The sequence below is a fragment of the Paramormyrops kingsleyae genome, chromosome 1 (assembly GCF_048594095.1).
Source record: "Paramormyrops kingsleyae isolate MSU_618 chromosome 1, PKINGS_0.4, whole genome shotgun sequence".
Lineage (NCBI taxonomy): Eukaryota > Metazoa > Chordata > Actinopteri > Osteoglossiformes > Mormyridae > Paramormyrops > Paramormyrops kingsleyae.
Genome location: NC_132797.1, coordinates 62,308,612 through 62,335,700, shown reverse-complemented (window position 1 = coordinate 62,335,700; position 27,089 = coordinate 62,308,612). Strand labels below are relative to the sequence as shown.

Genomic DNA, 27,089 nt, shown 5'->3' with positions numbered 1-27,089 from the left:
TAAATAAGAAGAAATTGGGAATTATTTGTTAAGTTTTGTTTCTGAAGCGGACTCATTCTCTCACGGTTACGTGCAGCCAGCGAGGTATGTTAACTGTGTTTGTTTATTGCGTATTTCTTAACTTGCGTTTAAATGTTTATTTGTAATATTTATGTTTGGTCATTCTGTACTTTATGTAATGACAGTTTGACGGTGGATTTCATGGTGTTTCGGAGGAGAAGTGTGACGGAGGAATAAATCCATCAGTGAATGAAGAATCGTGGTTTCGTGTATAATCCGGAGGGAGTGATATGCTCAGAAAACCGAGGTTTTGTTGTTTGGAGGCAGGTCTGCATATAGCAATAGTATAATCTCTGCACTTCACTCCAAAGGGCTGAACTTTTCCCTCAACAGCTCAGCCCGTAACCTAGGTGACATCTTCGATACAAGCCTCTCATTCAAATCACATGTAAATGCAGTATCGAAGGCGTGCTTCTTACAGCTATGCCAAATTGCCAAGCTGCGACGACTTCTTACTATTCAAGACACTGAGAAATTGATACATGCCTTTGTATACAGTAGGTTAGACTACTGCAATGCTCTATTATCTGGGAGCACACACTGCACATAAATACCTTGCAGCGTATATAAAATGTAGCAGTTCAAATCGTCACCAGGAGCAGGAAGTTTTAACACATAACCCCTGTTCTTAGTTCCCTGCATAGGCTTCCTGTTAGGTTTAGAGCTGACTTCAACTGGTCTAGCTCCTGCCTAGCTGACAGAATTACTTCAAGTTTACAAGCCGCGTCGTCCACTCAGGTCACAGAATGCAGCCTTCAGTGCTACCCGACACAGGCCAACGTGGAGAAAAGACCTTGGCCACCCCTCAGAGGCCAACATGGATAACAGACTCATTGATGGACTTTGTCTTCATTCTTAATCCCCTATACCTTCCTTTTAGCAAGCATGTCCACTCTTTTATGTTTTCGGTAATGTTGGTACGCCCAGGGGGGTTGGGCAACCAGTTGACCTTGGACCCCCCAGAGGTTGTTTTTTTTCTCCCTACTTGGGAGTTTTTGGTTCCTCTCCTCCGTTGTCTTCTGGCTTTCTTCAATTTCTTTCCTTCCTTTTTTCCCCATTCTGTATCACCCTCTACTTCTGTTTCATGTATCACAACACAACCCTGTAAAGCGCTTTGGGACAACTCTGTTGTGAAAGGCGCTATATAAAAATAAATTGAATTGAATTGAATATACATTTGTGTTCAAAATAACAGCAGTCCGACAGCACCAGCCTGATCAATCACTGCTTTGGTAGAAATTATATTTCTACATGGCAAATAATTTAATAGTAGGTGTAGTAGAGTAATAGAAAACCATCAGACCCAATGGTCATGACATGTATGCTGCTGATTCTGTGTAACTGAATCATTAATGGAAAGGGGCTTGTGCAAATTATAGCAGTGTGGAGTTCAATAAGTGAGGTCATTCATTCTGTGAAAAAACAGGTGTCAATTGCGGCCCTTATTTAAGGAAGGAAGACCGCAAAAATATTGTACATGCTGGTTATAATCCATTTCTCTCTGAAAATCTGAGTAAAATAGGTCATTCCACACATTGATCAGAAGAACAGCATACTTTGATTAAGGGAGAACATACAAAGAAGTGAAGAAAATGATAGGATGCTCAGCGAAAATGATCGCAACTGCTTTATAATGGCAACCAAAACCTGAAAGACACGGAAGAAAATGGAAAACTATCATTCCAATGGATCGAAGAATAGCCAAATTGGCAGACTCAGCCAATGATCAGCTCCAGGAAGATCAAAGAAGGTCTAAAGTTACCTGTGAGTAAAATTACAATTAGAAGACACCTATGTGAAGCCAAACTATCGACAAAAAGCCCCTGCAATGTCCCATTGTTGAAAAAAAAAGATGTGCTGAAGAGGTTTCAATTTGCCAAAGAACACATTGACTGGCCTAAAGAGAAATGGTGCAACATTTTGTGGACTGATGAAAGCAAGATTGTTCTTTTTGGGTCTAGGAGCCGCAGAGAGCTTGTCAGATGACTCCCAAACACTGAATTCAAGCCACAGTACAATCATCCTGGGCTAGAATACCTGTTCACAGGTGTCAGAAGTTGGTCAACTCCATACAATACAGATCTGCAGCAGTCCTCAGAAACACTGAATTTACAGCTAAATATTAGTTCAGTGATTCAAATGAAAGCAAAATCGTTGTATATTGATTGTTTGAGTTTGTAAAGAAGGCAGACACTGCTGTTTTTTTGAACAGTCTAAAATTCCATTTTCTTCACTTTTTGTAAAGGTATAACACAAATTTGATATTTTTTCTTCACTTTTTGATTTGGAATAGAATGTGCAGTGTTCCCAAAGCATTTGCATATATGGAAATAAATGCTATTAAAAGGATTTTTAACTTTATTCACTTTTTTTAAACTTTTATTCTGAACACCGTATTCAGCATTTCCTGGGCCCAGGATTTATTTTGCATGCTAACAGTTAAGCAATTCCAAATTCTGAAAAACCACATTAGTATCAAACTCAGAATTGGATATGGCTGAATGCGATCTCCCTCCAAAACTGTGAAGAACCTCAGATGCAGCAGATAGTGTTCAACGTCAGGATTTTACCAGTGCCTGATTGGAGACGGACGTGAGCAGAGGGACAATCTTTATCATCTTAGGATCATTGTGCTTCCTGTGAACAAGACATTAAAGGTGAAAATTAAAAGGTCTACAGCACAGGCACCTCTGCAATGTAACAACCTGTAACATGGACACATGCACTAATCTGAAATATTCCCTGCAGTTCACGGGGACTATTTTATAAAAACAAATTTCTCAGATTAATTAACGATTACCAGCAACAGAAATGTCAAACTGTGATGCAATTTGAGAATGAAATTATACTTCTTGAAACAAGTGAACAAACCCTCCTTTGAAGATTAATTTTTCATTTGCCTAAGAGAAGTACTTCATTTAAAAAAGGCCTTATCAAGTGAATGGCTGTTGGATAAATAGGGGAACTTTGTGACTCTGAATTAACATGCTTTTCTAAGACTAATGAAAGCATGTTGGGAATACATAATGAAGCCCCATTCTTCACTTTAGAGGCGTCTGTAAAATGCCTTTGAAAGCCTTTTACAGCGAAAGTTTCAGCCCTTTCATTTATTATCTTGCTCTTAGAGTAAATGTGACTCTTTTTGTCTTTACAAGGCAGAGCGAGACTGTTGCATTTCCTCAAGTCGATACATCGTCGATATCAGACCACAATCCTCAACATCTCTCGTGACCCCATTAGCAGAGGAATTGGATTTCCTAACCATAGGGATTGTTTAATGTTTATGCCAACTGTAAAATAAAGATTGTACCTTTTTTTATCTCACTGCAACCGGTTAGTCACTCTCAATTCCCAAGAAAATAGTAGCTCTTTAACAAAGGGCCTGTTATGGCACGGCCTGGTGCAGGTGGGAAAAGAGGATGACAATCCACATGTGGCTTCAAGAGACAGCAGGGGTTTATTGGGGGAACTGAAACACACCAGGAACGAATAACAAAACATAACAGGACCGTGAGCGGTCAAAAGAAAAACACTGATTAAACTAAATAAACCATGACTCAACACAACTAGGGAGCAGGACTTTTTCCTAATTTAAAAAGGACATTGTTGCCTTGGAAAGGGTGCAATATAGGGCTACAAGAATGATTCTTGGTCTTAGAGGAATGTCTTCTGAGGAGAGGTTAGCTGAATTGAATCTGTTCAGCCTCAAGCAAAGGAGACTAAGGGGAGACATGATGCAGGTATAAAAGATTCTAATAGGTCTTTATGCTGTTCAGCGAAATGGCTACTTCAATATTAGTTTAAATACTAGAACTCATGGCCATAGGTGGAAATTAGCGGGAGAACATTTTTTAAATGGAATTGAGAAAGCACTTCTTTACACAGCATGTAGTTAGAGTATGGGATAGTGTCCCTGTTAGTGGGGGGACACTAAATCAAATACTGGGCTCCTCTAAATCAAACCTAGTTAAAATTTTAACAGCTCTGAGCTATTAGTTAAGTTCACCCCAAACAAACTTGATGGGCCAAATGGCCTCCTCTCATTTGTAAATTTCTTATGTAACCTAAGCAAAGCAACATTAGCACAGACATATAATACATACAGTGAACAGGTAAGAGCAGGGCCAAAACTAGGAGAAACTAACAGCACGATACACAAGAATTTAGCACAATGACTGACTAGAGAATACAGCAGACGCAGGCACTTAAATACAATTAGGTATCTGACTAACAAGAGGGCAGGCGTGGAACATGACAATCAACCAAGACACAGAGCAACAAGCAACAGGTGTGGTGAATTACAATAACGAGCACAGAACTAGGGATTTCTAACAAACACTGAAACTAGGAAACACTAACCACACTAGTAATTACTACACTAGGATAAGTAACATAGAACCAAAATACAAACAGGAATGGAAGAGAATAGGAGTAAAGCAGAGCAAACCTATGACTGGGAAACAAATCAAAGTAACAAACACTGGGGAGACAAAAATCCAATAAATACAAACAATTGAGGAGTCTGGCCTTGAAATCATGACCAGGGTTTATAGCCACACACTCAGCCCATAAAGTTATGCAGCCATCTGGGGAGCTGGGGAAACACACTGGAGACAGGGTGGAGAACAGGATGGCCAGAAACATCTGCTGGCCAAACGGGAAGATGGCATGAAGGGCAGGGTGTGGCGGTACAGACCCTGACAAGGGCCAACCTTCAATTCTGCATTGAAATAATAAATATGATGTAATGTAGGCTAAATATTCAAATATACCAATATGCATATGCATAACTACATTTCAAAATGCAATATGTTTCCATAATTAATAATTAAATGCGCTTTAAATTACATACAGAAACCTACAAATTAGGAAGTCAAGTGTGAGAGTCAGTTATGTGCTAATATTTGTGATATTTATGTCTCAGAAATTTCATTAGAGTTCTTGAAATCCAAAGGCAAAGTTTGGCTTTACAAAAGGCGTTATTTAAGACTACAGTTTGCATGATGATCTCACACGGACTGTTTGTGCCTCATTAATGGAGAAGACCTGGGGTCCCTGAGAGGAACCAAAAACATCATTATCTCTCTAAACATCAGTCAAAATTGTGAAGAAACACAGGTAATATTCAAATGTTCTAAGCATGCTTGACTAAACTTTGATTCAATATTAATTTCACCCTTTTGCCACATTCTTTTTATTTTAATAAGCTGGTCTACTAAAGTTTTATTTTTTATCTTCTTTCTTGTTGCTATATTCTGCCTGTAGGTTTACAAGGGACTCTCTTAAAGTGTCTCATTTCAGCAGTCAGTGATACTGCCATGTAATATCATTAATATAACATTCCCAATTTACATGGATTAGCTCCTCCACGTGTTGAAGGTAGCTGAAGATGACTGACTTTGCCAGTTCCCTTTAGAAGACTGACATGAACTTCATGTGTCATGTCTGATAGTGGCTCCTCACACAGAAGCCCTCAGATCTTCAATCCCCTTTCCTGGCTCCTCTTTGACCATCATTGATGTCTTTGTGTTCCGCTCTGAAGGATTATGGGAGTCATTTCTGGTGAGAAAAAATTCTAATAATATGCTTTCTGTTTCTTTTTTTTGATCATTTCTCGACTATGATGCCATCATGACGCGATATTGTTTCTCAGAGTCCCCCCCTATATCTAAGGGGTGTCCCACTGTGTCGTCTCTGGAACTGGGAGCCAAAGAGATAATCAATTAAAACAGGAAGCCACTTCAGCAAGCAGGGTAATAGTTACATTATCAAGACACACAACACGGCCCATCCACTGTGTCATCCTCACGTTTTATTGCCCAAGAAAAAAACAGTCAGGCATGTGTTCATGTCTCAAGCCATGATCAGATTAGCATTCATCAAGGATTGTCAGGATCGGTCCCTGTTGTTTTGTCAGTTCCTGTAGTGGCTAGTAGATTTTGCTGGTCTTCCCAGTGTTTTTATCTCCTAGCATGTTTTCTGGGTTGCTGTGTGGTTTAATGGGCTAAGCAGCAGTCATGGGTTCAAATCTGGCTAGAAACCAGACTCAACCATGTTATAATTAACCATTTATTTCTTCTTTTACTTAATTGGTGTATTTCTGTGTGGATCTTGTTTTAGCTCCTCATTGCCCCTAGTGTTTACAGCCCCTTGTTTGTCTCTGTTATTTGTGAATTTAAGTGCCTGCCTTTGTTCTGTTTCTCAGTCAGTTGTTGTAGTTACTGTGTGGCCAGTAGAGTTTGTTTCCCTGTGTTGCTGTATACTTCTTCATTATAGTTACCCCATGTTACTTTGTAGTTTCCTACCTGCCCTTGGTTTTGTTGTTCCTAGGGTTGCTCCCTGCCTAGTTCAGTTTTGACCTCTCATGCTCTCCTTTATTTTCTGATTCTACCTTTATGTTCTTTTGAGTTTAATAAAGTCTTCTGTTTGTTGAAGCCACTCGATGGATTGTTCCTTCTTCAGTTAGTTATAACATAGTTGAGTCTGGCCTCTGCCTGATGCCTGACTGTTTAGCCTGTTAAGCCACATAGCAGCCCTGGGAGCAGGGAGACACACTGGGACAGGGGTGCCCAACTCCAGTCCTGGAGGGCCGGAGCCCTGTGAAGCTTAGTTCTTTCCCTGTTCCACCATAAATGATTCAGCTCAAGAGCTGTGTGGTAATTATCACAAGGAGTTGAATCAGGTGTGTTAAATGAGGGGAAACCCAAAAATCTGCAGGGCTCTAGCCCTCCAGGACTGGAGTTGGACACCTCTGCACTAGGAGTTAAAGATACTGGGATGACTACCAACATCTGCTCGCCACTAAGGGGACCTGACATAACAAAAAGGGTTGGGACAGGGACCGATCCTGACAAGAATATCTGCAATGATTATTAATATCATATCAATGTGCTTTGCAGTTTTGATCTGACAAACTTCACATTATGTAGTCTAATCGGGTTACTCAAGGAACAATGTGTAGCCATTAACAGCTATGGAAATTACAGAGGAAGAGTAATCACATTAGCATGCAGAGAGTTATACAGCTCAATGTGGTATGCCAACTAATGTAGGAAACAATAAGGGTCATTCATGTATCATGGCAGTAATGATGATTACTCTCACTTAAGTTCTTTGTCCATGACACTAAAAGGGCCAGTTTTCACATGAACCAAATCAACAAAGGCTCAATTATGCCAGCACTTCACTTGACATGCATCTGTAAGGCAGTCAGTTAGCAGTAGCAGTGCTAATCATATACAGTATACTTGGCCTTTACAGAAAGCACTGTGTTTGCACAGCATTGTGGGAAAGTATGGTAGAAAAGGGGAGGCAGGCATCGTTATCAGCGCTCTCAAAGGCTTCTGTCCAGATTGTAGACCTGACCACAATGTACAGATTTATGACATACTGGGTGTGAGTGATGGGATAACACTCCCCTCGCTTTTGTAGCACCTGTTTTTGTGTTTGGTCTCACCAGCTTTCCTGGTTCTTGATGATTTAAATCAATAGGCCAGACTGTTAACCTGCAGCACCTGCTTTTTACTGGACATCTATCAGCCTTTGAAGTGCAGGCGATGGCCTCCTGCCATGCTGACAATGATGATGGATCGATAGAAACAGTCATGCTGGGTGTGGATGTCTTGAGTAATGGCCCAGCCTTAACCATGCTGCAGCTCTAAAATTAACCTTTCTTTCCCAAGATCGGCTTGAGGAAATCCCTCAGGATGTCAAAGCAAATTTTCAGAAGTTTCTTACACCGCACATACAATCCATTTGGAGATGTAATACGTGAATAATGGGCATTGCGGCAATAGGATGGTTCAGTGGGTGGCACTGTGGTCACATGACTGTGCAGAGGGTTCGATTTCTGCCGTAGCTCTCTGAGGATTTGATATGATCTCCCTTTTATTGTGGGTTTTGCGTGTGTAGTCTGATTTCAGCCCAAACAATATCAGCTGTTTGTGTGTGTGTGTGTGTGTGTGTGTATCCTGTGATAGACTGCCATCCTGGCCAAGGTGTCCTCCACCTCAGATACATCTTTATGGAAAATTGATGGACGTATTAATGGTATAAAAGAAACACTTGAAACTATAATCAAGTCTCATGAACTTTGCTGGTAGGACAAATCGATTCTTATACCAATACAAACAAATGAAAAGACTGACATAACATTTCAAAGGAACGATCACTTGGCTGAATATTTATATCGAACATCACTCTGGGGCTGAAATTGTAGGGAGTGAAATCTTTCTCACGATTTAGTACTAAATTACTGAAGAAAGATGGCATCTTAATGCAGTGTGTTTAACTTGCTTCTTCTCTATAATTTCCCTTTAAAAGCTTTTAGCTGAGTATTTCTGGGAATCCATTTTCTGGTGTATTGATGAAGCTGTTTGATTTCACTTAGTAGCGGGATGCAGGCGCTTTGATCTCTGACCTACAGGGAATTTTAAAATGTGTGTGAAGGAGGAGGAGGCGATGAGGTGAGGTAGCTGCAGGGTGGCATTACAGCGGTGTTCTGACGTGGATGGAGAGGCAGCCCTCTGTCTGTAGCTTGCGGCTTTCTCCTGAACATGAGGTCCGCGGAGACCCCGGCAAGCCGCTGGGCAGGCTTTGATTACACCCTAACATCAGGGTGTGGTAAGATCCAGGAACACTCACCATATCAAGGCAGTTTTCCATGTTTGTCCAACTCTCTTATGGGGACACTGACCATCATACTCTTCATTAAATTCTTTTTATTTAAAAGATGTAAAAATCTAAAATAATTCTTATTATGAATAACAACATGGATGCTATAGATGAAAGTGTAACTTAATTTAAAGTAACAATTCATCATTTGTTAATATATATTTTATCGACACTCCTGGCTGGAGAGGTGGCTCTGTGGCTAGGGATCTATACAGGTAATCAGATGGTTGTGGATTTGAATCCTGTGAATGCGCATGAGTGGTCCTACTCTGTTGGGTCCTTGAGCTAGGCCCTTCACTTGAAACTGCTTTGTCCTGTGTATGGTGTTAAGCTACATCCAGCCCTACAAGCAGGTTGTCAAGCTTTCAAGGGAAAGACTTTGGGGCTGGTAGTAGGATTAGCCTTCAGAAAATAGCTTTGCAGTGTTCTGTTCCACTTGAACTAGTGTGGTACTGAAGTATCAGCTGTTGCATGACTGTGGTGGGTGTGGCAATGTGCTCTATCAGTGGGTGTTTCCTTACCTCTGGGGGAAAAAAATAAGTGACTCCTCTGTATTTAAAAAAAATCTGCATTTTTAAATCCTGGTTCAGCTGGCAGATGGTTATGCTGTGCAGCAGATTCAAAATTTTTAAGACAAAATGAAGCAGGAGACACTGGGAATGACCAGAAACCAGCTGGGTAGATCTGAGCAGAAGCAACATTCTAATGCCAGAGATTCTAATACCGTTAACTTCTCGGACAGATTCTCATGAATTGGAGGACGACATCAAGTGACCTTCAAAAGGAATGGCAAAAATTAAGTGCAGGTGTAAAGTGCACTGCTAGGACAGTTTGTATCAGGCTCCTAGAGGCAGGAATGAAGTCCCATAAAGCAAACCCTTCATTAATGAGAAACAGAGAAAAGCCAGGCTGGAGTTTGCATTTTACACAGACGCATACCCATAAATTGAGAAATGAGTGAAGCAAAAATTGTGCTGTGGTGCAGAGTTATCCAGAACTGTAAACACACACACACACACAAAATATATACATGCAGTGTACATTTAAAATTGTTCTCCAATACAAATTCATATGGTACTTGCACATTGTAATATATATATATGGTACTTGCACATTGTAATATATATATATATATATATATACACACTCACCTAAAGGATTATTAGGAACACCATACTAATACGGTGTTTGACCCCCTTTCGCCTTCAGAACTGCCTTAATTCTACGTGGCATTGATTCAACAAGGTGCTGAAAGCATTCTTTAGAAATGTTGGCCCATATTGATAGGATAGCATCTTGCAGTTGATGGAGATTTGTGGGATGCATATCCAGGGCACGAAGCTCCCGTTCCACCACATCCCAAAGATGCTCTATTGGGTTGAGATCTGGTGACTGTGGGGGCCATTGTAGTACAGTGAACTCATTGTCATGTTCAAGAAACCAATTTGAAATGATTCGAGCTTTGTGACATGGTGCATTATCCTGCTGGAAGTAGCCATCAGAGGATGGGTACATGGTGGTCATAAAGGGATGGACATGGTCAGAAACAATGCTCATGTAGGCCGTGGCATTTAAACGATGCCCAATTGGCACTAAGGGGCCTAAAGTGTGCCAAGAAAACATCCCCCACACCATTACACCACCACCACCAGCCTGCACAGTGGTAACAAGGCATGAGGGATCCATGTTCTCATTCCAGGGTTTCCGCGGGTCTTAAAAAAGTCTTAAAAAGTCTTAAATCACTTTTCCGTGAATTAAGGCCTTGAAAAGGTCTTAAATCAGACCAGCAAGTCTTAAATTCATATGATCATGGCATAAATTTTTGTGAGGGATTGTTTCCTCATGTGTTTTGATTTTAAAGAGAAGCGAAAGCGTAATTTCTGTGCTACATGGCTTAGATTGCTCAATATTCATTGAACGGTAGATGGCGTTATGTGCTGCTTCATCTGTCAGTAACCCGAAGAAGAACTTGACAAGCATGCGCAGATGAACCCTTTCTTCTAAAGCGCGCTATTTAGACATGTAGTGCGATTGGAAGGCCGAAGAATACGTATATTCTTATGATTCTTATGATTATAATATAATATCATAATTCTTATGATTATAATATATTCGTATGAATTTCCCTACGATATTTTTTTTTTCCTTAAATTTTCTTTATTTGGTCTTAAAAAAGTCTTAAATTTACTCTTAGAAAACCTGCAGAAACCCTGTCATTCTGTTTGCGCCAAATTCTGACTCAACAGAAATCGAGACTTATCAGACCAGGCAACATTTTTCCAGTCTTCAACTGTCCAATTTTGGTGAGCTCGTGCAAATTGTAGCCTCTTTTTCCTATTTGTAGTGGAGATGAGTGGTACCCGGTGGGGTCTTCTGCTGTTGTAGCCCATCCGCCTCAAGGTTGTGCGTGTTGTGGCTTCACAAATGCTTTGCTGCATACCTCGGTTGTAACGAGTGGTTATTTCAGTCAAAGTTGCTCTTCTATCAGCTTGAATCAGTCGGCCCATTCTCCTCTGACCTCAAGCATCAACAAGGCATTTTCGCCCACAGAACTGCCGCATACTGGATGTTTTTCCCTTTGCACACCATTCTTTGTAAACCCTAGAAATGATTGTGCGTGAAAATCCCAGTAATATATATACACTCACCTAAAGGATTATTAGGAACACCTGTTCAATTTCTCATTAATGCAATTATCTAATCAACCAATCACATGGCAGTTGCTTCAATGCATTTAGGGCTGTGGTCCTGGTCAAGACAATCTCCTGAACTCCAAACTGAATGTCAGAATGGATAAGAAAGGTGATTTAAGCAATTTTGAGCGTGGCATGGTTGTTGGTGCCAGACGAGCCGGTCTGAGTATTTCACAATCTGCTCAGTTACTGGGATTTTCACGGTGTGGGGGATGTTTTCTTGCCACACTTTAGGCTCCTTAGTGCCAATTGGGCATCGTTTAAATGCCACGGCCTACCTGAGCATTGTTTCTGACCATGTCCATCCCTTTATGACCACCATGTACCCATCCTCTGATGGCTACTTCCAGCAGGATAATGCACCAGGTCACAAAGCTCGAATCATTTCAAATTGGTTTCTTGAACATGACAATGAGTTCACTGTACTAAAATGGCCCCCACAGTCACCAGATCTCAACCCAATAGAGCATCTTTGGGATGTGGTGGAACGGGAGCTTCGTGCCCTGGATGTGCATCCCACAAATCTCCATCAACTGCAAGATGCTATCCTATCAATATGGGCCAACATTTCTAAGGAATGCTTTCAGCACCTTGTTGAATCAATGCCACGTAGAATTAAGGCAGTTCTGAAGGCGAAAGGGGGTCAAACACCGTATTAGAATGGTGTTCCTAATAATCCTTTAGGTGAGTGTATATATATATATATATATATATTATTCAGATATAATATGCTTTGAAAATGTTTTCAAAGGTCCAGAAAACAAAATAAAAATCTGCTCCAAAAAGGAAAATTAAAATGTAAGCATGGGCATTTTTTCTGTTAAGCGAATGTACTGTTCAAATAAAGAGAGATGTTTTGTGAAGCGGTCTCGGGGGGGGGCGGTGGGCTCCTGTTTAATGTATGAGAGAGCATCATAACCTGGAGGTAAATAACATAACGCTCCCCAGCTTCTAAAATGTTACGTGGCCCATTAGAAGCCGAGATGTGCCATTTCCACAAATAAAGACAAATCACTCTGTAGTCAGCCTGTAAATATGGCTCTGCCACCCCACTGCAAATGAGAGCCTGCAATGGGCTTAGCGGAGGCTGACTGGTAGCCATGATGGTTTGGTTACTACATCAAGCTCGTTAATCCAACAGTCTGCCTGCCACTCATAAAGGTAGAAAGGCAGGGGTGAAAAGTAATGGGGTAAATGTACTCTTATTATCGTAACAGAGTAGTTTTCCTTATTTTTGAAATGGTATTTTTCCTGGGTATGACATCAGTCCTGGATATGATGTTAAACTACACCCAGCCCTGCAAGAGGTCCTACAACTTGCAGGGAAAAAATTTGGCGGTTGGTGGTGCTAATAGGGTCAAGTCTGTTGGGGATCAGGGCTGGTGTGGTGCATGGCAGCACTTGGGTCCCAATATGAGGTGGGCCATCCGGGTTGGTGCATGAAGCTTCTTGTCTCTCGGGCAAGATGACCATCTTCCTCTGCTGTCGTGGGAGCTTTGTAAACTCAGAATTTTAGTGGTGGCACTTACTGAGGTACGCAGACTGGGGAGTGGCCGGATCTTTAAAGGTAGGTACACCTATTTTTGGTCTGGTCACACTGAAAGCTGCCATACTCAACAGGGAGTAGCTGTTGCTGTGGTGGACTGGCTCCTCATGATGGTGTCTGATGTCACTTCTTTCTCTGGGGGTATTATGAGACTAAGGCACTCCTTGGGTATCTTATCTGTTGTCTCAGTATACAGTATGTTCAATAAGTGATGTCTTGTTGAGTGAGACATTTTACTTGCTACTTCACTCGGTGGTTGATGGGGGAGAGAGATGGATAATGCCGCTTCTTTCAAAAAGATTTATGACCTAAAGGTCAAAAGGTTACAGGTGAAGTGTTCACTGGGGGGGGCGGGGTTGGGGTGGAGCCAGGTGACGTCACGTGTCACAAAGTAAGCGCCCGGAGCACAAACAAACGAGCAGGAAGCCAGGGATCGGGAACACGGGGTTTAATGCAAGGACAGGCAGACAATGACACATCGACAATACAATGACCGGACTAGGGAAACGAACGGAAACGCAGACTAAATACAATGAACTAATGACAACAATTAGAAACAGCCGTAAAACACTGAGAATCCACACAGGGTTAACGAGGGGGTGTGGCACACAGGAGGAGCAGACGATCGGGGGGTGACATCACGACTAGTGACGTCGTTAATTATTTGCATATGTTGCAGAGGGGTGGTTTTTTAAAAATTATTATTATTTTTTAATTATTTTTATTTTTTAATTATTTGTTTATTTTTTACTATTTTCTAAATTATTATAATTTTTATTTATTTATTTTATTTTGACTAGTTTGGAGAGTGCAATGAAGTTTCAGTGAATTGTGTGCTTATGAGTGTGATTTGTCGAAATAGCCCCGTGTTATGAGGGTGATGGCTGATGGTGCTGAGCGCGGAGCTGAGTGCGTAGCTGAGCGGGTTGGTTACCTGATGGAGTGTGAGCGTACACTGGGTCTGCCTGTGGTGCGGTACTGTGGGAAGGTCCCGGTCGGTACGGAGCGTGTAAATGTTGCGGATAAGGACTTTGGACATTGTGCAAAGGACTCGGAGATCGATGCTGGAGCTTATCCCTGTGTTGCGCGAGTCTGAAAGAAACTGTGTGAAAATGAGAAAGTTGGAGCTAAGAATGAGAGGAGGAGGTGGGTCTGACGCTATCCTCCAATAAACGCTTAGCAGCAGCAGTTTGGCCGTGTGTCTGTGAAAGCTGACCCCCCCCCCCCCCGCAGCAGCAGTTTGGCCGTGTGAAAGTGGTAGGGAGTGAGGGTGTTCCCCCTTTTTTTCTTGTTTGAAGTTTGGGTTTTTCTCATGCACCTATTATTTACATACTGTACCTGTAGGTCATCCCGGTCAAGTTTATGGGCCACACATCAAATTGGACATTTTGTCTTAAAGTATATAACGTGGTTTTTTTTTGTTTGAAGTTTTGTTTTTTCTGATACAGCCGTTATTTACACCCCGGTAGGTCATCCCGGGTTGAGCATATCGTCTGCGCATAAGTACAAATATGAGTTAAAAGAAAAAGACCGCGACATACATCAAATAGACATAATTAAGAAAATAAGATAATCCTCGGTATCCTAAAACTTGACAGGCTGTATATTTCTCATTAAATAAAAGTTAAAACCCAGCCGCAGATATTTTTATTACGCTGAGCGGTCAACGTACAGGTTTTCCTCCTTTGGTAAAGAAACACAAGTACCCCACTGGAAAAAGAAGAAAAAAAGAAAACTACACGGGACTTCCATAGAGTGAGTATGTTATTTCTTTTATACATGTTTTATGATAAACGCTATACATTAAAATAACTTATTCTAATAATAGGTGTCACGCTTGCGGATAAGGCGAGCAGGAAAGCAGGAGCGTGGAGCCGGACAGACAGGTGACCGGGGTTTATTCAGGGATCCGGGCATGATCCTATTATTAGATCCATGATAACACATCACAACAATACAATGACAGAACTGGGGAATACTGACTGAGACATGGACTAAATACACAAGACAGGTTGAACTTAACAAGCCACAGGTGATTACAATCGGGAAGAAACACTGGGTAATGAGGTGGGCGTGGCACACACGAGGATCGTACGAGCCGGGCGTGACAATAGGTATTCTCTGTTTTTTTTCTACGAGAGACGGCACGGACCGGTCAAGAGAAAATCTACGAAAGACCTGAATCAGCAGGTATGGACGGAGCAACACCCCCTCATATACCCAAAGCCTTATTAGATGAAATAGACAACATCAACAACGCTAATAATGAAAATGATGCGGTTTATCAAAACTGCCTCGCTCAACACAACTCACCACCCGCAGCGTCTAGTGAAGCGAGGGTCAAAGACCCCTGTTTCCTAGTGTCCTTAGAGACATTATTAACCTTCCTGTGCTGTTAGGGTCGGCACCATCCTGTTTTTAAGTTTAAAAATGCATAAAAGCAGCACATATATTTATGCACACTCTTAAAACAAAAGGCTACATATTGAACCTTTAAGGGTTCTATAGCTTGATACATATATGACACCCTCAAAGGTTCTATATAGCAGTGGTTCCCAAAGTAGGGGTCGCGACCCTCTGGGGGGTCGTGAGACTTTGAGGGGGGGGGGTTGTGAGATGATTTCCAAGAAATCAAAATTTTTTTTTTTAAACTTTTAGAAATAACATTTTATCAACATTTGAAAATTTTATATTAACATTTTATCCATAACTAACAAAAGATAAAAACTAGTAGTTAATAGTTACATGCAAATTAAAAAGCCATCAGCCTTTCAAATTTCTTTCCATTTGATTGTGACCCCTGAGGTGATTACGACAGATTAACGACACATCAATAGCGTCAGTTGCAGCAGAATTTACAGCACCATTACCATTACAGCATTCCGACATGTGCACATAATGTGTAGGTAATTTTCATCGCTTTATGCTTAGGATATTATTTTTGTTGAAATGAAGCGAATGAGTAAATAATTTTTTTAAAAGTTATATGATTGTTAGAGCGTTGTGTTCTTTTGTGTTGTCATGCTCTTGTTTGAATAGGATATTTTGTTGAAATTAAACAAATGAGTAAATTACTATTAAAAAAAATTATATGGTTGTGTTCTTTTGTGTTGCCATGCTCATGTTTGGATAGGCCTATTGGCGCATGTGCACCGTCGCGCAACATTCGTATATTTTAACCACTTCCGAGGATAGTGGGGGTCACGAGTCACTGGCACGGTTAATTTGGGGGTCGTGAGCTGAAAAGTTTGGGAACCCCTGCTATATAGAACCATTATAGAGGGTTCAATTAAAAGAGATAGAACCTTTTTGAAGGCAATGGTTCTATTTACTCTGGTTAGAACCCCTATAGTTCTATATAGCACCCCCCAAGAACCCTTTTTTCTAAATATATACTGCATCAAAGCTTTTTGACTTTGTCAGGAATCTCTATTTAAACTAAATAAATTAAAACAAAATCAAGGCAAGGCATGCCCATACATGTAAGGTAAGATAAGACCAGTTCAGTTTACGTATATAATTCACTCGAGGTTTATTTTACCATTATTTTTTTTTTTTGAAAACGAGAGGAATGCTGTCAAAAGAAAGGTCCAGAAAGCCACACTGTCACGTCGCGGGAAGCAGGCGAGCGGTGAAGCAGGCAAGCAAACCAGGAAGTTGAAATAACGGGGATTTATTCTGGTGACAGGACCGGGGAAGCACAACAGGCAACAACCACATGACATTCAATGACGGATCTGGCGAAGACTGACTCAGACGAGGACTAAATACAAAAGACAAGCTAGACATAACAGGACTCAGGTGATCACAATCAGGGCTGAACACGAGGTAACGAGGAGGGCGTGGCACACATCTGGAGCGGACGGAGCGGATCATGACAGAACCCCCCCCCAAAGGCGCGCACACCGGGCGCGCCCGAGAGGAGGCGACGGACGGGACGAGACCGGGGAACAGGACCTGGAAGACAAAAGCAAAAACATCAACGAGACACCGGAAACAGGACAGAGACACAGAACAGGAACAAGGACCAACAGAAAGACAGGACCTGACAAAGAACAGGAAACGCAGACAGGCAGACAGAGAAAGGAGACACAGAGGGGACAGAAAACGGAGGAACAACAGGACGAGGAGTGAACACAGGAGACACTGAGGGACGAGGAGCAAAGACAGGAGGGAAAAAGGGACCAGAAGGGAACGAAGGAGACACAGAGGGACGAGGAGCAGAAACAGGCGGGACGGAGGGAAAGGGAGGAGGAACCAGGGGAGCCCGAAGGAACCCAGGCGGGCGACGGGCAGCGGCCGGAGGGGCCGCAGGCGAGAGGGAGGAGGGAGCAGGAGGGGACCACCCAGGGGCCAAGGGAACGGGACGAGGGAGTGACGGAGGGGACACGGAGGGAGCAGGAGGGAACACCAGTGAAGGCAGGCAGGGGGGGGAAGCGGCGGCAGGCGGAGGCGCAGCCGAAGCCGGGGAAGGCGCCGTCCGACGCCCAGCCGGAGCAGGGGGGCCCGGAGGCGACCGACATGGAGCCGGAGGCGGGACCGAGGACCGGCACCGAGGATCCAGGGGGGGACCCGACGGCGATCGCCGACCCCGAGCCGGAGGACCCGCAGGCAGCCACCGAGCCACAGCCAGGGGCCGAACGGGCGAGCCAGGGGGCACGGCGGGCGGGACCCGGGCCCGAAGCCTATGTCCCCGTCCCTTACGGGACACCGAAAGGCGGGGTCCTGGGGGGCGTCGGCCTTGCCGGGGTAAGGGCGAGGGAGTCAGGACCTCTATGGAGGCAACAAGTGGGGCAACTGGAGCCTCGGGCGTGGCCGCAGGCGGGGCAGCCAGAGCCGCGGGCGTGGCCGCAGGCGGAGCAGCCAGCGCCGCGGGTGTGGCCGCAGGCGGGGCAGCCAGCGCCGCGGGCAGGACGGGAGAGGCGGCCTCAGACCGTGCCACGGGCAGGACTGGAGAGGCGGCCCTAGGCAGGGTCACGGTCACTTGGCCAGCAGGGGGTGCCTCGGAGAGCGCTTTGGGTGTGCAGTCAGCAAGGGGCACCACGGGCAGAGCGGCCTCCCCTGCTGCTGGCGGAGGCGAAGTCAGGCTCTCGGGTGTCTCAGTCACGTGGCCAGCAGGGGGCGCCTCGCAACGAGCGGTGGCAGCTGCAGCAGGCGGTGCAGCTGGAGCTGCGGGCAGGACGGGAACAGGCGGGTCAGGAACAGGCGGGTCCGGAGCAGGCGGGACTGATGAGCAGGGCTGGATGGGCAGGACAGGAGCGGCGGCCTCAGGCAGGGCCGCAGGTGTGTGGCCAGCAGGGGGCGCCTCTGCGGGCACCGCCGTCACATGGCCAGCAGGGGGCGTCTCTGCGGGTGCCGCCGACACGCGGCCAGCAGGGGGCGCCTCGGCGGGCACCTTCGACATGCGGCCAGCAGGGGGCGCCTCAGCCGCTGCAGGGACTGCAGGCAGGACAAGCAGGACAGGCGGGTCAGGCAGGACAGGCGGGTCAGGCAGTGCTGCTGGCAGCGCGGCCGCAACAGCAGCAGGCTGTGCCGCGAGCAGAGAGGTGGCAGCAACAGCAGGCGTAATGCCGCGGGCAGGTCCAAGATAGGCGCCAGGATTGGCGCCGGGCGTGCAGGCGCTGCCTCTTTAAGGGCCTTGGGGATCCGGGGAATCGCATCCCAGACGGCCCTGGCCCCTTTAAGGGCTAGCCGTGTTCCCTGGAAGGGGGAAGTCGCCTGCGATGGCAGGATAGTAGCAGTGAGGCGGGCGTCAGGCTGTTGCGGTGCGGGGGCGGTGGTTTTGCAGGGTGCAAACACCGCCGGATCCAGGATAGGATGGGGTTCCCTTCGATATCCAGTGGGGAGCGAAGCGGCAGAGAGGGAGACAGCTCCTAAAAAGATCGCTGGCTCCGCTGTTGATCTTTTCTTCCGTCTGCTGTTTCGCCGTGTCTTTTTCCCTCCTGAGTGTGGAGCCGAGGACAGCGCAGCGGTTTCGGAAGCCGAATCGAGTCGCTGATCGACATCGCGAACTTCCAGCAGAGTCCCTACCTCCCTCACTCTTCGCCGTAGCTGATGGAGATTAACGCGCACCTTTTCCGCGAGGTGCGCGTCTTCTTCTAGGGACATCCCCTCCAGGATGTCCCGGCTCTGGATCGCCAGATCCCATGCCTGGGGATCTTTCCGGACATCGGGCATCCAGTGAAGCACCTCGTCAACGAGACCGAGGTAACAATCCTCGGTCACGGGGAGTGCTTTGTTCGGGAGATCCGTCATTCTGTCACATCGCAGGAAGCAGGCGAGCGGTGAAGCAGGCAAGCAAACCAGGAAGTCGAAATAACGGGGATTTATTCGGGTGACAGGACCGGGGAAGCACAACAGGCAACAACCACATGACATTCAATGACGGATCTGGGGAAGATTGACTCAGACGAGGACTAAATACAAAAGACAAGCTAGACATAACAGGACTCAGGTGATCACAATCAGGGCTGAACACGAGGTAACGAGGTGGGCGTGGCACACATCAGGAGCGGACGGAGTGGATCATGACACACACCAAAAATATTAAAGCAATTCTTTTCATGGATGAGGAAGCCTAACAAGGTAACCAAGAGGTAAGAAACAAAATGGATGGTAAATAATTGTTTTGAGGGTATCTTATGGCTGATGTAAGACACGGCTTGGCACCGACCCATCTAACATAAGAGACAGGAACAGAAAGCTAATATAGGCCGAAGGTTAAGCATGTTAAATGAAAGGCAGCTGGATAATTCCCTATAATGACGCACTATAACAAAATCAAACGTGACGTGAAAACGTTTCACCTATTTAATAGACCTCGATAAAAATGTCAGGGATGTCTACGACAAACGCAGATTGTTGACTAGTGGGGAAACTCTGCCTTTTGGGTATTGAAATGTACAACTGTTGTACGTCTTTAAAAATATTTCATCTAATGAATTTTGTTCTTAATGTAACATGAAGTGTTTTATTTTCAAAGTTGCACAAGGGTTTTAAAATGTAACATGTACACGTGTGTTTTATATTTCAAACTTGTACAAAAATGTTTGTGTACATTTATCAAATAAGTTTTAAAATGTAACGTGTACAGGTGTTTTATTATTCAAAATAAAAGTTGTACATATGTTTGTTATATGTATGCAGCACGGTCATGTTTTTAAAATGTACAAATTTTTGAGTGGTGGTGGGAATAAAGCGTATTATAGGGGTACCTCTCATAAAATCTACCAATCTTTACCAGCTTTTGAAACCTGAGCCACACAGGGACTGGGGCTTTTAACCGTGAGACTCGACACCTACGCATTAGATCCTTACTTCAGCAATGGTCCCCATGTACCCAGTGTAGGGTCAGGTCCATCGAAAGAGAATGTCTCTGCCGTGAAATAACGATCCAGCAGCATTTTCTGTATCAACGAATCTGTAACCATTCTTTCCATTCATTATATGCTGACTTTTCCAAAATTATTTTTTAGCTGAAGCATAAAAAGCTGTAACTTTTAGTGCACCTGGTTAATAGCATTTTATTTTATAACAGTAGCAGCTTGTAAACTGCATTTAGCAATCACATTAAAAACTTTAAAGAATAAAGCCTTAGTTATTTTTAATAAAGATGCCTTTTCAGTAAATGGTTTTCCTACAAGGTGACCCCACGGCCTATGCTTAAGGTAGTGCGCACTCTAATCCAACTGTAACCGTACTGAGTAAGTGCGCACTTCGTGTACACTACGCAGTGTACACTACGAAGTGCGCACTGGAAAGGGCATACTCAGTCCTATCCAGTTGTGTGCATTCGATATGGCATACTCAGTCCCTCGTACTGTACTTCGTAGTGTGCACTCATCCAACTGTAACCATACTGAGTAAGTGCGCACTTCGTAGTGCGCACTTCTTAGTGTACACTTCGTAGTGCGCACTTCGTAGTGTACACTATGTAGTGCGCACTACAAAGTGTACATTAAGAAGTGCGCACTTACTCAGTAGGGTTACAGTTGGATTAGAGTGTGCACTACGAAGTGTACACTACAAAGTGCGCATTATGAAGTGCGCACTACAAAGTGTACACTACGAAGTGCGCACTGGAAAGGGCATACTCAGTCCTATCCAGTTGTGTGCACTCGATATGGCATACTCAGTCCCTCGTACTGTAACCATACTGAGTAAGTGTGCACTTCGTAGTGCACACTTACTCAGTATGGTTACAGTTAGATTAGAGTGCGCACTACAAAGTACACTACGAGGGACTGAGTATGCCATATCGAGTGCACACAACTGGATAGGACTGATTATGCCCTTTCCAGTGCGCACTTCGTAGTGTACACTTTGTAGTGCGCACTTCATAATGCGCACTTTGTAGTGTACACTTCGTAGTGTGCACTACGTAGTGTACACTTTGTTGTGTGCACTCGATAGGGCATACTCAGTAGAGTTACAGTTAGATTATAGTTACCATTAGACTTAGGCTTAGCTTGTTTACATAAGCACTGAGGGTGTGTTTAGGATTATAGTTATAGCTTTCGTTAGAGATATAATAAGGGCTATGGTTGCTTCTATGGTGGTCATAGACTTAGGGCTATGATTAAGGTTGTCATATGGTTTTGAGATTTGAGATATACAGCACCATATAGTGTAACATTCAACATTCAACATCGCTGCCTCCACAGTGAATTGCTAATGACCACAGTTATCAATGATGAGATATTTACCTATTTCATTAAATGATTTTAAAAATAATACTTCAATATAATAAAGGAACAGTATAGTAACACGTACTCTACGGGCAAGAAACATTCAGCATACAACACAATGTTTTAAGCAGCAGGCAGGCATTCTTTAACCACAGGACTTGTTCACCATGTATATTAGCCAAAGAGTCTTTAGTCCTGACAAACTGCAACTACATTTTTCCATGAGATGTTTCCACGAAATGGTCATATTTAAAATGCCTTCAGAAATTCATCACACACTGTCTGGTATTACATTACAGTTCATAAAAATGCCTGGGGTGAACCTAAAACAAAGGAAGATGACACTTCACTATTCTAATACACGTATCACTTAATTTCAGAGTACCGCAATTCACTACATAGCTTCTACTGCAAGAATCCTACACCAACATGCCAATTAAAATCAGGCTCAGCTGACACTTCTAGCTGCAGAAAAAAAAATACAATTGTGACCAATTTAAATTCGGCCTCAGTGTCTGCCTTTTAAAACGCAATGCTTTATTCCCAATATATTTGTCTAAATACAAATAGATTTCAAAATGTGTCGATTTGTTGAGCAACACATGATCTGTTTATACATACCGGCGACTGGTTTGTTCCGCTGATATAATCATGTTAACTTGTTAGCTTTAACATGTGGTAACATTTCAGTGCCATTGTTTTAAAATTCTCTGATTGGTGACTACAGTAAATCAAAACAAATGTAAGGTGATTAGAGGCTACTTGAAATGAATACAATTAAGAATGTTAACAAAACCGATTGAGCCTTTAGCTGTTTTACGTTAAAGAAAGCACCCATGTTTGTAGCTATACTTAAACACATGTTGGCATAGGCACATGTAGTTTACTGTCCCCATGACCGTACACTTCTCCATCACCTATCAAACACTAGGCCGACTGTGCTTAGGCAACCACACACAACATGCAAACCAGAAAAATATGCACATGCTTCTGGGGGATTTCAATAGTTTTGTACGTTTATTTATTATAATTTTTGTAATGGTGATTAGGTTTTCTTCTAAAGCGTGTATGTACTGAATAAAAAAGACCAGCTAAAAATGTTATTGCTCGCCAGCTCCCTATAAGACTCAACAAAACCCTGACATTGACAGCAGCATTAAGCGCAAATAGACCCGATCATGGCTAAAAGTGTCTCGGGGATAGATAGTCGCACCTTAAGAATGTCAGAGCCCCACTGTTCGCAGCGTTACATCAGCTAGCAGCTGGCGCGTCTCGTCGCGCCGCACCACGGACTGCCTCGTGCTCAGTGCCATTGTGTCTGACATATTATGAATGAATGAATGCCATTTTATTGTCACTATACACATGTACAATGAGAATAAAAGCAGCTCCTCCAGTGTAAACATGTATGTAGAACACACAACAAAAAATAAACAAATAGTGCAAAAAGTGCAAAACAATCTGCAGTGCTATATACATATGGAAGGAATAAATAACTGCCTCCATTTCCCTTGCTTACCGATAGGTGGTAAAGAAAGAAAATGAAACTTCATTCACTTTTCGCTCAGAAATCTCACTGCAAAGTGGATGACGACTAGTTCTGTTGAATTAGGCCTAAGTTTCATTAAGAGTCAAACACTTAACATGCCGGCCTCAGTAAACATGATGCCCGGATGCCTTTTAGCATAGGCCGCGGGGTCACCATGTAGGAAAACTATTTACTGAAAAAGCGTCTTTATTAAGAATAATTAAGGCTTTATTCTTTAAAGTTTTTAATGTGTTTCAGTGTGACTGCTAAATGCAGTTTACAAGCTCCTACTGTCATAAAATAAAATGCTATTAACCAGGTGCACTCGAAGTTACAGCTTTTTATGCTTCAGCTTAAAAAACAATTTTGGAAAAGTCAGCATATAATGAATGGAAAGAATGGTTACTGTCATGCCCCGATCGTCCGCTCCTCTCGTGTGCCACGCCCTGTGTTCCCCTATTCACGGCTTCATTTGCCTGCTTCCGCCCTGCATCGTGACAGAATGACCGGACTCCCAAACAAGACACCGGAGCTTAACGAGGCTGGATACCTCACCCTCGTGGACGAGGTTTTGTATTGGCTTCGCCAGCCTGAAGTCCGTTTGGATCCCCTGCTTCTGGCTATGGCCAGCCGGAGCAGGGACATGTTGGAGGAGACGTCCCTACCCGTGAGGTGCGCAACGACTTGCAGCGGCTGAGGCGTGGGGTAGCAGAAGCCAACATGCGGAAGGCAGCCCTCACCAGCGGACTGCCTTTTGGTCCGCTCTCCGAGCTGCCGGAGGTGTCCCAAATGCTGCTGCCCACGGCAGGCAGGCGGCCAAAGAAAAAGCGGAGGAGATGCAGACAGGAAGACGCACCAGTGGAAGCCCCAACCATCTGCCTGGGAGCCGCTTCTCTCTCCCCAGCTTCGCTCCTTGTTGATGATCAGGGGGAATCGGGGGAATCCGGCGCCAGCTCCGACTTCCCCCTCCTGCCTGCCTCTGCCGGTGGTCCCTCCTGCTCCCTCTTTGTCCCCTCCGGCTCTCCCTCATCCCATTCCTTCGGCCCCTGTGGGGTTCCCTCCGGCTTCGGCCTCCCTCCCGCCTGCGGCCCCTCTGGCCGCTGCCCGTCGCCCGCCTGGGCTACTTCGGGCTCCCTTTTGTCCTCCGTCCCTGCCTGTCTGGTCTCCCCTGTCTGCTCCTCATCCCTTCATCCCTCCTGTTTCTGCTCCTCCTCCTGTGGGACCTGTGTTCCCTCCTGGCCCTTTTGTTCCACCTGCTTGTGTTCCCCGTGTCTCCTTTCCTGGTGTGTTTGTTGGCGTTTCCCGTTCTTTGTCGGTTCCTGTCCTTCTTCTTGTCTCTGTGCCTGTTCTGTGTTTCCGTCTTGTTTCCTGTGCCCCGTTGATGTGTTTTGCTCTTGTTTTTGTCTCTCCAGGTCCCGTGTCCCCGGTCTCGTCGCGTCCGTCGCCTCCCCTGGGACGCGCCCAGAGTGTGCGTCTTTGGGGGGGGGTTCTGTCATGCCCCGATCATCCGCTCCTCTCGTGTGCCACGCCCCCTCGTTAACCCCATGTGGATTCCCCGTGTTTACCAGCTGTTCCTGATCGTTATCAATTAGTCCATTGTATTTAGTCCGCGTTTCCGTTTGTTTCCCCAGTCCAGTCATTGTAGTGTCAATGTGTTGTTGCCTGCTTTTTGTGGATTAAACCCTGTGTTCCCCTATTCACGGCTTCATTCGCCTGCTTCCGCCCTGCATCGTGACAGTTACAGATTCGTTGATACAGAAAATGCTGCTGGATCGTTATTTCACCTCGGAGACATTGTCTTGCGATGGACCTGACCCTACACTGGGTACATGGGGACCATTGCTGAAGTAAGGATCTAATGCGTAGGTGTTGAGTCTCACGGTTGAAAGCCCCAGTCCCCGTGTGGCTCAGGTTTCAAAAGCTGGTAAAGATTGGTAGATTTCATGAGAGGTACCCCAATAATACTTTATTCCCACCACCACTCAAAAATTTGTACATTTTAAAAACATGACCGTGCTGCATACATATAACAAACTTATAAAATAAAAACAACTTTTATTTTGAATAATAAAACACCTGTACATGTTACATTTTAAAACTTATTTGATAAATGTACACAAACATTGTTGTACAAGTTTGAAATATAAAACACACGTGTACATGTTACATTTTAAAACCCTTGTGCAACTTTGAAAATAAAACACTTCATGTTACATTAACAACAAAATTCATTAGATGAAATATTTTTAAAGACGTACAACAGTTGTACATTTCAATACCCAAAAGGCAGAGTTTCCCCACTAGTCAACAATCTGCGTTTGTCGTAGACATCCCTGACATTTTTATCGAGGTCTATTAAACAGGTGAAACGTTTTCACGTCACGTTTGATTTTGTTATAGTGCGTCATTATAGGGAATTATCCAGCTGCCTTTCATTTAACATGCTTAACCTTCGGCCTATATTAGCTTTCTGTTCCTGTCTCTTATGTTAGACGGGTCGGTGCCAAGCCGTGTCTTACATCAGCCATAAGATACCCTCAAAACAATTATCCATCCATCCATCCATCATCTGCCGCTTGTCCGGGGTTCGGGTCGCGGGGGTAGCAGCTTCAGTAGAGGCACCCAGACCTCCCTCTCCCCAGCTAACCCCACCAGCTCCTCGGGGGGTACACCGAGGCGTTCCCAGGCCAGCCGAGAGATATAATCCCTCCAGCGAGTCCTGGGCCTGCCCCGGGGCCTCCTCCCTGTAGGACATGCACGGAAAACCTCTCCGGGTAGCCGCCCAGGAGGCATCCGCACCAGATGTCCAAACCACCTCAACTGGCTCCTTTCGACGTGAAGAAGCAGCGGTTCTACTCTGAGGCCCTCCCGGATATCTGAACTTCTCACCCTATCCCTAAGGGAGAGCCCAGACACCCTGCGGAGAAACCTCATTTCGGCCGCTTGTATTCGCGATCTCGTTCTTTCGGTCATTACCCATAACTCATGACCATAGGTGAGGGTAGGGACAAAGATGGACCAATAGATCGAGAGCTTGGCTTTTTGGCTCAGTTCTTTCTTAGCCACGACGGACCGGTTAAGCGCCTGCAGAACTGCAGACGCCGCTCCGATCCGTCTATCCAGCTCCCGATCTCGCCTACCCTCACTCGAGAACAAGACCCCGAGATACTTAAACTCCTCCACTTGAGGCAGTACGTCTTCCCCAACCCGAAGAGGGCAAACCACCCGTTTCCGGCTGAGAACCATGGTCTCGGACTTGGAGGTGCTAATCCTCATCCCTGCCGCTTCGCACTCGGCTGCGAACCGCCCCAGTGCCTGCTGGAGATCCTCAGCAGATGAAGCCGGCAGGACAACATCGTCTGCAAAAAGCAGCGAGGCAATCCTGAGGTCACCAAACTGGACACCCTCGACGCCTTGGCTGCGCCTAGAAATCCTGTCCATAAATATGATAAACAGGACCGATGACAAAGGGCAGCCCTGGCGGAGCCCAACACGCACCTGGAACACGTCCGACTTATTGCCGGCAATGCGGACCAAGCTTCTGCTCCGTTCGTACAGGGACTGGATCGCCCACAACAGTGGACCCCGGACCCCATACTCTCGAAGCACCCCCCACAGAGCACCTCGGGGAACCCGGTCGTAAGCCTTTTCCAAATCCACAAAACACATGTAGACTGGATAGGCAAACTCCCAGGCCCCCTCCAGTACCCTTGCAAGGGTATAAAGCTGGTCCAGCGTTCCACGACCAGGACGAAAACCGCATTGTTCCTCCTGAATCCGAGATTCGACTATCGATCTCACCCTCCTCTCCAGTACCCCGGAATAGACTTTCCCAGGGAGGCTGAGAAGTGTGATCCCCCTGTAGTTGGAACACACCCTCCGGTCCCCTTTCTTAAATAAGG

The 27,089-nt window shown here is 44.8% G+C and overlaps 1 protein-coding gene across 1 annotated transcript in view; it reads left to right on the top strand.

The window, feature by feature from the left end:
* Nucleotides 1–5,119: 5,119 nt before the first annotated feature.
* Nucleotides 5,120–27,089, top strand: part of LOC111842937 (CMRF35-like molecule 2) — a 45,386-nt gene continuing 23,416 nt past the window's right edge. Inside the window, exons 1-2 of the mRNA XM_023810085.2 lie at nt 5,120–5,178; nt 5,513–5,622. The gene's annotated coding sequence lies outside the window, so the exon portion shown is untranslated. The remainder of the gene's footprint in view (nt 5,179–5,512; nt 5,623–27,089) is intronic.